Source organism: Rhynchophorus ferrugineus, unplaced genomic scaffold (genome assembly GCF_030347505.1).
Source record: "Rhynchophorus ferrugineus isolate W39M unplaced genomic scaffold, kcgeb_rfMv2 rfM6, whole genome shotgun sequence".
Classification (NCBI taxonomy): Eukaryota; Metazoa; Arthropoda; class Insecta; order Coleoptera; family Curculionidae; genus Rhynchophorus; species Rhynchophorus ferrugineus.
Genome location: NW_027472585.1, coordinates 689,635 through 704,034, shown reverse-complemented (window position 1 = coordinate 704,034; position 14,400 = coordinate 689,635). Strand labels below are relative to the sequence as shown.

The window sequence follows — 14,400 nt, the reverse complement described above, 5'->3', positions numbered from 1 at the left end:
CAACGTCGCGTCCGAAGATGACGCAGATAGAGAAAAAGAGCAAACTGTAAGGACTGTGAATCGATATCGAAAGGATTTTTTTGCATAATTATGTTTTAAAAGAACGTTTAATATTTTAATAATTAACAGGTCAATAGTAAAACACATATTTTTGGCAAAATTAGTTTTTTTTATTCAACACAATTCCCTTCAAGGGTGATACACTGATTATAGCGAACCGCCAACTTTTCGATACCATTTTTGTAGTACGATTTGTCCTTTGCTTCAAAATAGGCCTCAGTTTCGGCGATCACCTCTTCATTCGACGAAAATTTCTTCCCAGCGAGTATTCTTTTGAGATTTGAGAACAGAAAATAGTCGCTGGAGGGCCAGATATGGAGAATACAGTGGATGAGGAAGCAATTCGAAGCCCATGGATTTTTGCCATCGTTTTCACTGACTTGTGACACGGTGCATTTTCGTCCTTCAAACGGTACAATAACGCTATGTAATAGTCACTGCTGATGGTCCTTCCATTTTCAACGTAGTCAATGAAAATTATTCCATGCGCATACCAAAATTCAGACGCCATAACCTTGCCAGCCGACTGTTAGACTGTATGGATGACTGTCGATTGGTCTTGAGAGTGAAATGAGAGCCATGTTTCATCAATTGCCACATATCGACGCAAAAACTCGGGTTTATTACCCTTGATAATCTTCAAACACTGCTCCGAGTCATCAACTCGTCGTTGTTTTTGGTCAAAAGTGAGCTCGCGCGGGACCCACTTTGAACAGAACTTTCGAATACCCAAATATTTGTGAATGATATGATGTACACGTTCAGTTGATATCTTTAGAGTGTCTGCTATTTCATTCAGTTTCAATTTATCGTCATTCAAAATCATTTTGTGGATTTTTTAATGTTTTCGTCGGTTCACCGTTATTTTTTTTAGATTTTTTCACAATAACAAAAGTTGCTTCACTCAAAATGCTATAATTCACAAACTAATGATCCGACAGCTGTCAAATTTATACACGCATCTTTTGAGGGTTAGGGCTAACTGAAAAACATATGGATTTAATTCTAGTAGCGCCATCTATGTGTCAGGCCGGGGATTTTTCAATTGACCTGTTAATGATGAATTAAATTTACTAAAATATTAAAACAAATTATACTTGATAACATTATCTTTGTTTAGTTATTTCATCGAATATTTTGAAGTTATACATTTGTATGCCATGTTCACTGTTTTATTGGATCGACTATCGTCATAAAATAAGCTTTAATCCCCGAACTGATTTTGATTTTGTGGCTCGGCTAATAAAAAAAGACCGAGCTGAACTCACAAAGAGACCCACACGATGGCGGTTTCGTGTGTGGCTCCGATCGGCCAGGAACAACGGCAACGGCAGCAGCAACAGCCGAGCGGCAGGAGCGGCGTCGGCGAAGGCCTCTGCCACCGCCGCCGCCGCAGCATCTCATTCTTCGTATTCGTGGACTGGGGGCCATAATTTATCGCGCAAACGACACAAAGAAGCGCGATTAGTTCTTGGAAGCGCCGCCCGCGGCGTTTCGGTCGCTCGCCTGTCTTTAATGTAACTAGCACTTCCGTTTAGAACCGGCAATTATCTTAAAACACACAGATCCAAGCCTCGATCTGATGGGAGAAGGTGTACGTGGATAAAAAGTGCTCGCGAGGCCCTAAAATCGTCCGCTAACCGTCTGATGGATTAGCTTGTTAAACATTATATTACACTAGTGGTCGAAACTCCACATAATAGAGTAAAGAGAATCATTTTAAAATGATATGTTATAGTGCTAAACAATATTTTCAACACAATATCAGAAATTCAATCGATATATAATATTAATTAAAGTATTACATATTTGTATATTGAAACATATTAAAACATTGATATAACAAAAATATCATAAGACTATTTTCAGAATTGTAAGAACTTCAGAGCATCTAATATAAGTATACAAGAACATTCTTTTTTTTTGTTATAAACATAAATATACAATAATAAATAAAGTTTTAATAAACAATACATGCTTTTATATTAAAACAAGGAATAATGAATAAAATAATGTTGCAATTGGTATTTGACTTTTGCATGTACATTAAAATATCAACGAACACAATTAGGTCATTTATTTTTTGCAATTTAGAAATGCATATGAATTAAATGAACTATTGACTTTTCAAAACTTAGGTCTACAAAGTAAATAATAGCAATAATTGATACAAAGCTCAAAGAATAAAATACCATATAGTTGCATATCCTATTGCGTTAATCATTAAGCACCTTAATATTTATCAATGCTTTAAAATGTTTACAAAATTACTGTTAATAATCCACAGTTTCTTCTATTTGTCCTATGTATTCCACTTATAAAAATTATGTAGTTTGCAGATACACAATTCTCGTTATTCTCGACTTCTGTTAATCTATGTTAGGATGAAATTTTTAGGATGAAAAACAGTGATTTGCTCTCTACAAAAAACATAAATCTGACTCCGACCTTGACTTTTTATGCAAACTAGCGCACCCAATGGTCATTGTCCTCTCCAGATATATGATTTTATAGAATAATTTCGACAATTAAACTATAACAAATACTAAGAGATCGTCACAATAACATCCAATTAGATATTTTGTTGAGATATGTTATTGTAATCAAAAATTTATTAAAAGATGAAGCATGTAGCTACCGCTACAACCTTTTAGGCTACTGCTATTCAATTCAAATGTTATAAAAGGCTATAAAAGAACACCACAACGACGTCTCTTTCTCTTTTCTCTCTACCCCTTGTAACAGTACCAATTTCCATAGCGCTTCCGTACTTTCTTAACCTAACCTAATATCCCGTCCATCCTCGCGTCGAACACATGTAGTATTTAACACATGAAATAAAAAAGTTTTTATTCAACCAGTGTTTTCCGTTCCCGTGCGAAATCCTTCCACAAAAATAGTAGTGAGTGTTCGGATAAAAAATCGCGTCAACAGCCACACATTCAGACCGACAAGACGAGCAATTCCTACAAACATCTTATCAGCAGTGTACGTCATTAAAGAATGTAAATAAAGAATGAGTGTAATGTGTAATGAATGTTTATAATATATATATATATATATATAGGTATATAAAATATTGTGAAGAGAACTTATCTTTTATTTAACATATAAGGAGCAACTCACCATGCAAAAAGTTAATTGGTGATGATAAAAAATGCATACTATACTCACTATGAACATAAATACAAAACATTAATTGCGCTTAAGTACATTCATTATATGCAAATTATTACAACACCAATTAGCCGTAGGCTCAAAGATATTATCAGAATGATGCAATGCACGATATCCCCTAATTTCAAAAGAAAGTTTTCTCTCCTTTTTACCTTAATACGTTCGCGACTGACCAAACCGTAAACGATAACATTTTCTTTAATTACTCAGCATACCCGTAAGCCGGCATCAAAGATTTAGTGGTAGTGCGAGAACGGTTTCCATAAATGGACATCTATGGTTGCACGGTCACCGTCATTCGGTGTCGTGATAGTACTCGAGCGTTTTTTATTTCGTGGTGCTGGTTACGAAAATTAGTGACAGCAGCTTTTTTAGTGGCAATTAACAATTTAAAATAATGTATGTAGGTCTTCAGCTGCTCAGAACCACTCGTGTCTAATAACTGTTAGTTAAATAGCCATAAAATAATTAAACTTAGTATAAGGGTATCATAATCGTGATTAATAATAAATAATTAGGCTAAAATATATTAACAGACACCGATATTTCCCTACTAACGAAGACGTTTACTTAAAAAATGTATTTAAACTCTTCCCTTAAGAATATTACTCAGAGAAATTAATAAATAATAACGAAGGAAATTAATTGTAAAAAAGTTCATGGACCAAAAAATGGGAGGCAGGTTACATTAATTGATGACATGTATACTCTTTGCACTATAGACATGTATAGATTTGTAATGAAATTCTAAATGTCTTGCATATAGTAACAAAAGTTTACAATCGGATCAGATTCTTTTGGAACCGAGCAGACGAAAACGATTCTTAACATCATTTGATGCTCTGAACTCAAATATTCAATCCATGTGTTAAGATTGGTGCCAGTTTTTTGTGTCAGCGAACGACATTGCATTAAACGTTATTTGGAACTAGTATTGGTGCTGGGATTGTTTATGAGAATGTGTTAAAATGTAGAGGTAGCATACCAAAATCGATTCGAAATGTTTTTGTAATGTTTGTGAATGTTATATGGTCGAAAAAGGTGAAATTGGTGCGTATTTGTAGTACTTTGGTTTTGCTGTAGTAAACACTGACCAACCTAGGTACCAAAATTGTTTTGTAATGCATGCAGAACAAAGCTGTACAAGTAGTCACTTGGTGAAAATGTATACTTTTCCTTTTCTGTGCCAACGTTATGGAGACTACTTTTGCTCGATGAATGTCGTCGATATAAAATGCAAAGAAAACTGCCAATTTGTCCAGCTACAAGTGCAAAAAAATACTGTGTCCAAAACTGTCGCATGCGTAAATCAAAGAAGGAATGTTTGTTGAACCTGATATTCGATAAGTAATGATTGATACAAAGTTTACAAAATATGTAATGTCTGATGAAGCAGCAGCATGGGCATCGTTATATTATAAAGAAAACGAAAATATCAAGGATTTTGGGACGACGAACGGCATGATGAACAATTACTGTTTGCTATAATGCATGAAACAGATCCCAAGGAGTTTTTAAAAACTCAGTTCAACCTCAGGTCATTTCTGATTTATACTTCTTAATTCAACAAATAGATTTTATCGACCAGAAATAGCTAAATAATGAATTTATTGAATATTTCAAAAATTGGAATCAATTTTAAAAAGCTCTGATACTTGTGTAGTTAATAGCGTTGGTAACTATCGACTCAACTTTTCTTTTCGGCCGCACTAGTTTCATTCGATTGTTTTTTAACATCTTTGCCTTGCCATCCTAGCGATCTTGAAAATAAATTATACTTACATAGATTTATATGTAACAATATGATTTTGTCTTGTTTGTAGTATGATTATAAATAATAATATATAGTACATAAATATAGCACCATTTAGAAACTCTATGTTACAAGATATCTACATTTTAAGAACAATTTGATTGAAAAATAGTAAAATAATTTTGACAACATTTATATTATCTTGGCTAACTATTAGATCTTTTTTAGATCGACTTTTTCGATTTTCTAAGTCTCTCGATGTTTGTTCAAGCCTTTTGAATATTAGAGCTTCCTTCATTGAAATTTCAACGAATACTAATATTAAAATAATCCTGAACGATTCAAAAATGAAGTTAACTATATGAAATTATCCGTTATCTCTTTCATTCCCTTTCCCAAAGAAACTTCGAAAAGGAATACGTACATCTCCGTTTCACTAATGGCACTGCAGAAAAAAAGTAAATACACGTTGAAATTAAATAGAAATATAGGAATTAGTTCTATTATGTCCGAACTTTCCTGTCTCAAAATTAGTACGGGAAGGACTCGTACATCTCCTTCTGATATCACGAATAGAAAAACAGTCGAAGCGTACACATGACTGAAATAGTAATTAATCTTGTAGTCTTAATTTATTGACTATCGATTAGTTCGACTGTTCTCAATCGATAGTTCTCAACGCTAATAGTTACCATAACAAATACTTATTGCCCATCGGGCAGATTGTTGAACCACTACGGACAATCATAAAAAAAGAAATGATCAAACAAAATGACGAGTTAAGAGACTGATATTTACCCTCGCCGTACAATGCAATGGTGCGCATTTTTTTTACAACTAGCTACCCTTAAAATATACTATGCACTCGAGGCAATAGAGAGAGTTTATCTAAATTGGAACACACAACGATCGGCCTGGTCAGGCGCATATGTCCCAGTCCCCTTTTTGCGCAAGGATTATCCCTAATTACGCTTTTTAAACATTGAAATGTCCCATTGTGTCGCTTGTGGGAAATGAAAGGGTGTCCTCCTCCCGATCGGGACCGATAAGATAAACTGGGGACGCGACGAGAGGACCGGCGGGGGGGTACGGACGCGGACAGATGACGATGACGACGACCTGCCCGTGCAAATGTCACAGCGGAGCGTAGAGCCCCCACCGGGCACGCTACTTGATTAAATATGGGATATTAATACGGACTTATCTGTGTGTGCCATCTGCTTGTCGCCCGACGCCAACGAGAGCCGGTTTCCATTTCGATTTATACACTGCTCTTGACTCGGATCTCCACTCTTAAAATAGTCGCGATTTTATCTCCACCTCTAATATTAAATATTCTTCTTTCCACAAAAAACAGATTTATCTTATCACTAGAGACTCATTAAACAGTAGCAAAGATTAATAATAATTAAAGTCCAATGATATATTCGATATGCAGATAAGACTTATAATCTTGGATAATCAAAAACATGTATTTGATATTTATGAATTGTCTCTCAACGCTTTCATAAAGGACAACAACATCATTCCTGATGAACAATTCGGCTTTCGCGCTCACCACTCATACGTCCAACAGGCTACCCGTCTGGCCGCAAACATCCATCACGCTCTTGACCAACGTAAGAAGCTTGGACCTAACCAAAACCTTCGACAAGATCTGGCACGCCGGTGTGATCGCAAAATGCGTGCGGTTAGACCTCGCAGAAGACCTCTCATCAAGTCCTATCTATCGGACAGATATTTCCAGGTCAGGATCTGGAAAACACTTTCCAGTCGAAAACAAATCGATGCTGGTGTACCTCAAGGTTCCCCGCTGGGCCCAGCCTTATTTAACATCTTCATTTCAGATCTGCGGAGAAAAGAGCTTTCTTGCTGGCCGCCAGGACTGAAGTTACAATTCATGAATGGTTCCAGAAGCAGATCGATCATGCGGTCAAGTGGTTCAAATTCTGGAGGTTGCAAATCAACCCCCTGAAAACTCGGGCCATTCTTTTCCATAAGAAACGATACGCACTGCGAGTCTCGCAACTTAAGATTGACACCGCAATAATTCCAAGGCTGGATAAAGTCACGTACCTAAGTCTCCACTTTGACCAATGGTTCATTTGACATTCCCAAATCCAAAAATCAATCCAGAAAAGTTCGAGAATAGCAAACGTGCTATCTTCTCTGATCTGCCTTTCTAACAGACTTCCTCTAACAGACATCTCCATCAAATGCTTATTTTACAATATTTTAGTTCGGTCCGACTACTACGGATATAACATCTACTTCAAGTTTGTTATACCCAACTAGGTGAAACGGCTTCAAGTTTTCCAAAATAAGTGCTCCTCAAGAATATCTTAAACGACGCTCCATGGTTTGTCAGAAATAATCAAATTCATAGGGAAACTGACACTCCAGAAATCAAGCACTTCATATCTCAATCATTCCACAAACAACAACTCAGCTCAAGTTCTTCTGAAAACGCGCTTGTTCGCGAGTCAGTCGACATGCTGGGACAAACCCAGAGGCAATCCCACATAACCGGGTCCAACTAATCAATCCAGGGCAAGTCTTCGCGACCAAGTATGCGTCACGCATTCCACTCCCTGGGATTAGACCAGAACAAAAAAAAAGTTTACTCAATAAAATCTGAAAATTCAACAATAAAACGTTTTTATACAAGCAGAAATGGATAAAAAGTTTTTTAACTCGGCTATTTAATATTAATTAATTATTCATTAACAAAACAGTAGCAGGAATAATAATTAAAATACATGGCATCGGTCCAATGATATATTCGATATGCTGATAAGAACGCTGTAGATGCATTGATTTTTTATAATCTTTGATAATTTATAAACATATATTTGATATTGACATAATTTTCGAGATAATTTCCATTGAGAACTTATGATGAACATTCTCTATCTATAAAAACGATTATTTTTAGAAAATTGCATGAAGAGTGACGATCCCAATGGAAAATTCGACAATTAAAGGTTGCTATACAACCAAAAGTGGATAAAAAGATTTTTCATTCGACTATTTAACATATTATTTAATCATTCGCCATAGATTGCTTCTCCAAATTATTTTCTTTAACTGATCACACCTGGTATGGTGAGCAGCATTGTCATTTTTATGAAGATTATTTGGCAGGTTTGCGATTAATGCGAAATGCTGCTGACAAAAAAATAATTTTACGATAATTCTCATGATAAAGTCTTCAATCTACAAAATAAAGCCTTACTGGGATACTTAACATGATGAAATGTACACAAAATATCAATATTAATAATCAATAAAAAATAGAGTAACGAAGACATAAAATAGAGAAAAGCTAATGGATAATAAATGTTGCGATAAAAGAAGATGCAACGAAGTAAAATAAGTAAGAATTATATAGTACATATGATATAAAAGAATCAATAAAAAAAAAAGCCGGCGTATAAAGAAATGTATATATAAGACAGAAAACAGCTGAAACGGTAATAAATATTGCACCAAAAGGAAATACCTGCGAGAATGAGTAGAACAAAACTCTCTCGCTTCTCCTCATTCTGGATGAACAGATTCTGATGGAACACCTCGAACAAGAACTCGCTGTCATAAAAAAACCCATTCCATACTGTGTCCTAAACAATTACCGGTACAACGTTAGGTGTAACCTATCCCAGTTGATAGTTGCTCGACCTATAAGGTGGGCGTTATTGTTGTCAGGGCACATACATGATCTACGGCAACTAGGTAAGGCGTGTACGGTGGAAAACAGGGGCACAAATAAGACCATGAAGTGTTTATGGCCTCAACGGCCATCTACGTTCGGTATCGTTTTAATAATATTGAGAAATACTACGTGTTGGTAATATTTACAATATGGACCCGGTGCAGCGCTGCCACGAATAGTGCGCGGTGATTCAGAATGAACCTGTGGAGGCCGCGGTTGGAAGCTGCAGGACAATGGACGTTTAACTTATCCGTTTAAAAATCGATGCCGCGTGAGGCATAATTTATAGCTTTCACTGACAACTATAAAAGTGTCTTTATTATTATGGTCATTGCATGTATGTATTATTATAAAACTTACAAAAAGTTTATAAATCAGCACAGTAATATTAATATTCTGAATCATTTGAATTCTAAAAAAGTCTGCAGATAATATGGAACATGTTCATACGTTTTACACCAGTATAATTAATTAAACGTAACTAAGAGAATCATTTTATTTGAAATTTTATCCTTAATTTGAAGTCTCTTCCGAGATATTCTTTCAAACATTGTCTTAACATATCGATACTGTAGCTCTTTACAAAACAACTCGTTTTTCGTCATTTTAGATGACTTTTGCTAGCAGCTGCTCACTCAGTTGACGATTTCTCCGATTCATATTTCATTTTGTCCGCATCATTTTCATTCAGTTTCATCTTCTACTTAGACTGTCTACTTCTGAACCAACAAGCTGCTGTTACTGCCGCAGGATCTCGAATACTCTTCACCTAACAATAAATGGCCTCGGACAATATTGATCTCCTATTATTTAAATTACTTTCTATGAGCTGCTGTTTTTTTCAGAGCGGCTCGCTGTGTCTTTCGCCCAAAACGTCGGTGATTATCATAGTTCCTCCCTCCCAGATCCACCATATTAGAGAAGGAATATCCTGCAGCTACGGCGATTCGCTCTATTACTTGGGTAGTAGATGTCACTTTCTACCCCGTTACTGATCCTCAGTACGGATGCACTTGCATTAAATGGATTCTATTGAGATTTGATATTGACTCAGCAATGCGATCCATATCATGAGGAATGTTAGAATCCTCAACATCTGTATTAGTGACTATAGCGTTATCATCTGATTAGATAAGTAATATTAACAGATATTAACACCATGTCTGTTTCTAAAAAATAGTATTTGTTGAAAAAACAGTGGAGAATCTAGAAATCGAAAAAATCGATTTATTTTCAAAGTCCTTAAGAGGACTTTTCAAAATTTAAATTATTTTCGGTGAGACAGCTGTTTTAGTGCATTGATTTATTTGAAATTTGGTGTGAGCTTTCTCTATACATTCTTTTACCGAATAAAAGATACATTTTTTGATGAATTTGAAGGACTTTCATTTTGCTTGAACAATAAATTAGTTTTAAAGGATCTTTTGAAATATGAAGCTTTATTGTCAAAAATCGGTATACTTATATTATCCATCAATAGCCGCAGGTAGCACTTCCCACTTGTAGTCGATAGCGACTGATTGATTCATTAAGTTTTAACAGCTCATAGTACACCACACCAAGCTGATTCCATCAAATACAGAACATTAGTTTGGAGTCATGAATATTCGGCTATGCTGTTGATGTTGATGCATGATAATGTGGTATCCATGATTTTTGTTAGCTTTGGACTAGATTATATGGGTACAGTTTCAATCTGGCTGGTCGACATGCTGGGAGCTTAGCACCGCGTCACCGCCAAGCTCCCCCCTTTTTCCAGGCTGAAACTTTTGATAACTTTTGCCCCCATATAACAGTATCCAGTTGTGTGTTAACTCAGGTTCGCGAATCAATAGAATCGCCGGGCCCTCGTGTCCAATAACGACTGCCCGATCAGCGGGTGCCATATCCCCAAATTTAATGCAGTAGCAGTAGCGATCCACAGGGGTCAACTGTGAGGCGGTTTCGGTTTAGTGTATTGGTAAGCCCAGAGGCAGTCCCACATAACCCGGTCCAACTTGTCACTCCAGGGCAAGTCTCCGCGACCAGGTATGCGTCATGCATTCCACCGCCTGCTTTTAGGTCAGAACAAAAAAAACCTTTCCAAATTAGGCATTGAAATAACATTTCACGTATGACCAAAGGCCTTTCAATGTATCTTGGTCAATGATCATACCAATGTTCTTTAAGTGATTAGAAATGGGTTATTTGTTAGTCCCAACAACTCTGCAAGCAATATTTTTAGCTGCTCTGAATGCTCTTTATCTTTGGTGTTAAAATCACCACTTCTAAAAAGTTGCAACCAATACACATATGTCGAAATCGAAAAATGAAATTAAATAATAATATATCGACGAAATGGCACATACTGAAAAGTGAAATATGTCACATGAAGAGTAAGATTTTAACATAAAGTTGTTTATAAATGTATCCAGTACGATTTAATACACAGTAACACCATCGACTGTAAATCCTTTAAAACTAATGCATAGACCTGATAATACAAAATAAACCTGCAAAAGATCATGGACGCAAGATCTATTTTTATACGCAGATACAGATATTAAAAGAAACCCAGAAAAAAAAAATATATATATATATATATATATATATATATATATATATATATCTTTTTAAATATGAAGCTTTATTGTCAAAAATCGATATACTTATATTATCCATCAATAGCCGCAGGTAGTACTTCCCACTTGTAGTCGATAGCGACTGATTGATTCATTAAGTTTTAACAGCTCATAGTACACCACACCAAGCTGATTCCATCAAATAGAGAACATTAGTTTGGAGTCATGAATATTCGGTTACGCTGTTGATGTATGACAATGTGGTATCCATGATTTTTGTTAGCTTTGGACTAGATTACATAGGTACAGTTTCAATCGCCACTAGCAATACAATACAAAAAAACTTTTCCGATTTAGGCGTTGAAATAACATTCCACGTATGACCAAAGGCCTTTCAATGTATCTTGGCTTCAATTCATACGATACAAAATATCCAAACTTTTGGATCATACCCATGTTGTTTAAGTGATTAGAAATGGGTTATTTGTTAGTCCCAACAATTATGCAAGCAATATTTTTAGCTGCTCTGAATGCTCTTTATCTTTGGTGTTAAAATCACCACTTTTAAAAAGCTGCAATCAATACACATATGTCGAAATCGAAAAATGAAATTAAATAATAATATATCGACGAAATAGCACATACTGAAAAGTGAAATATGTCACATGAAGAGTAAGATTTTAACATAAAGTTGTTTATAAATGTATCCCATGCGATTTAATACACAGTAATACCATCGACTGTAAATCCTTTAAAACTAATGCATAGACCTGATAATACAAAATAAACCTGCAAAAGATCATGGGAGCAAGATCTATTTTTATACGCGGATACAGATATTAAAAGAAACCCAGAAAAAAAAAAAAAAAAAAATATATATATATATATATATATATATATATATATATATATATATATATATATATATATGACGATTTCTTTGTTGCTCGGAAATCTAATAAGAAAGGCAACGATCCGACCATCGCAGAAATAAATAATTCTCCGTTTGTTTAGATCCGGAGAACGACAAAAGAAGAACCTTACGACTACGTCCGCCGTCGTCGACCGGCCGCCGCTCGTTCCCCACATCTCGGCCGGGGCGACCCATTAAAATAAGGAATTCTTGTTGTTCCTCCCCGCCGCGGCCCCCTCTTAGCGTCGTCTCTTTTTTTCTTCGGCTCGTTTCCGGACGACCTCTCCCTTTGGTCCGGGCCTTCGGAATTTGCATATAACTGGAGAGTGGCCGGTCGCTCGGTAAAGTTATGTATATTGCATTTCTCCAGGATAATGAAATACTATCGGCAGTCCCGGCCCGGCAGATCGGGAGGGTCCGGATTGACCCCGACCTCCTTACCCCCCACCACCGCGGCCGCCGGGGTCCGGATCTGAAGAGGGCGTTGTCTTTACTTGGATAAACTGTGTTCTTTGCCAATAGTATTAATTCGTTCTTAAATATCCTTTTCCTAAAAAAGAAAACTCCTCCCTCATTCACACCCTACACTCTCAGCCACTGTGTGCATTCAGCCAAGTGTTATCCTACATATCTTCGAGATCTTAACTATACCCTATAGTCCTTCCAATAAAACAGCCAATGCACGTCATCAACACCATCGAACATATTGTTAAATTCAGTTTATAAAAACGTAAAATCTCTTTTAAACTCGGAGCCTTTTTCTTTCTTATCCTACTAATTACCATTAATCCAGTTAAAAAGAGACAAAATGAAGTATGAAGCCTCTGAGTATGTAACCAAATCGGTCTATAAAATTCGATATGTGTTGGTACTGGTCGGCACCGTTGTCATATGTAAATGTAAATATAATGAAACAACTCTAACCTACAAAACTACTGTGGTTTAAGCACTTCAATAAATATGCATTAGATGTACTATAAAGTTAAAATATATTATATTTTATACCGTTATACTTGTTTCATTATTTTATTTACATTAGTATCTTGTTGTCAGAGTCAAAATAAAGGAAATCTTAAATTTGGTGCGGCAACGTTGCATTATAAACTTTGCCAACAGTATTGTTTTCCTAAAAAAACCTTTATACCCATTCTTAGGTACTGAAATGTTATCCTACAGACCTTAGAGCCCAAAAAACACGATGATGTACACACTAAACTACAATCTATAATCCCAATCCAATAAAATAGCCAAAGCACGTGATCAACACCGTCGAAGGTATTGCAAAATTCAGTTTATAAAAACGTTAAATCGGTTTCAAACTCGGAGCATTTTTCTCTTTCGTTATACTAATTAAGATTACTTTATTTAAAACTAGCGACCCCCCCCGGCTTCGCACGGGTGCAATGCTGATACTAAATTAAATACACTACAGAAAAAATATGAACGTTGTATATAAAAACATAGCCTCCGACTTTGCACGGGCATAAAATATATATGCCTATGTCACTCAATGAAAACATGATTAAAATCGATCCAGTATTTTTGGTTCATTCATTACTGCCCTTGGCCTGCACGCATTAAATTTGGAGTAAAACAATTCCTCTTCCCCTATACTTACTATGAAGATTTCCTGCTATCTTTGGAATATCTAAATTCATACAATTTTTATTACATTACACATTTTTAAACGCAAATTTTAAATTTGTAATATCTCCGAAAATATTTGTTTAATTTACATGCTGTAAGGAACCATATTGATCGATATTAATTGCACACTGTATTTAAGGTACTTAATTCGATAAGGATTAATGCCGTATTGCTTAAAATAGCTTCGTAAATAAGCCATTCTCTCACGTAAAAAGTAAACAATAAAAATGGTTAATGTGGGTTATCCCTAAAAGATAAACATATACCATGGCGGACTTTTTTGTAGACCTTTTTATGGTGTACAATACTGTAGTACGTTAATTTGATCTAACTCGTAGGCTTAGGCAGCGTTTTTGCTAATTTCTAAATAAGCTTAAAAAAATAGGTTAATTTACGACATCACGTTAGAAACCTCTAAAATTAGCAATGTTGCCTTAGTATATTATGCATGTATTATACATATAAACCTTCCTCTTGAATCACTCTATCTATTGAAAAAAACCGCATCAAAATCCGTTGCGTAGTTTTAAAGATTTAAGCGCACATAGGGATATAGGGACAGAAAAGGCGACTTTGT

The 14,400-nt window shown here is 35.6% G+C and overlaps 2 protein-coding genes across 5 annotated transcripts in view; both read right to left on the bottom strand.

The window, feature by feature from the left end:
* The window catches only part of LOC143198986 (uncharacterized), a 55,500-nt gene extending 44,721 nt beyond the window's left edge, over nt 1-10,779 (bottom strand). Inside the window, exons 1-3 of the mRNA XM_076408695.1 lie at nt 10,412-10,779; nt 7,220-7,485; nt 5,020-5,200 (exon numbers count right to left, since the gene is read on the bottom strand). The gene's annotated coding sequence lies outside the window, so the exon portion shown is untranslated. The remainder of the gene's footprint in view (nt 1-5,019; nt 5,201-7,219; nt 7,486-10,411) is intronic.
* The window catches only part of pan (transcription factor pangolin), a 340,467-nt gene that overhangs the window by 113,470 nt on the left and 212,597 nt on the right, over nt 1-14,400 (bottom strand). The gene's annotated exons all lie outside the window — the stretch shown is intronic.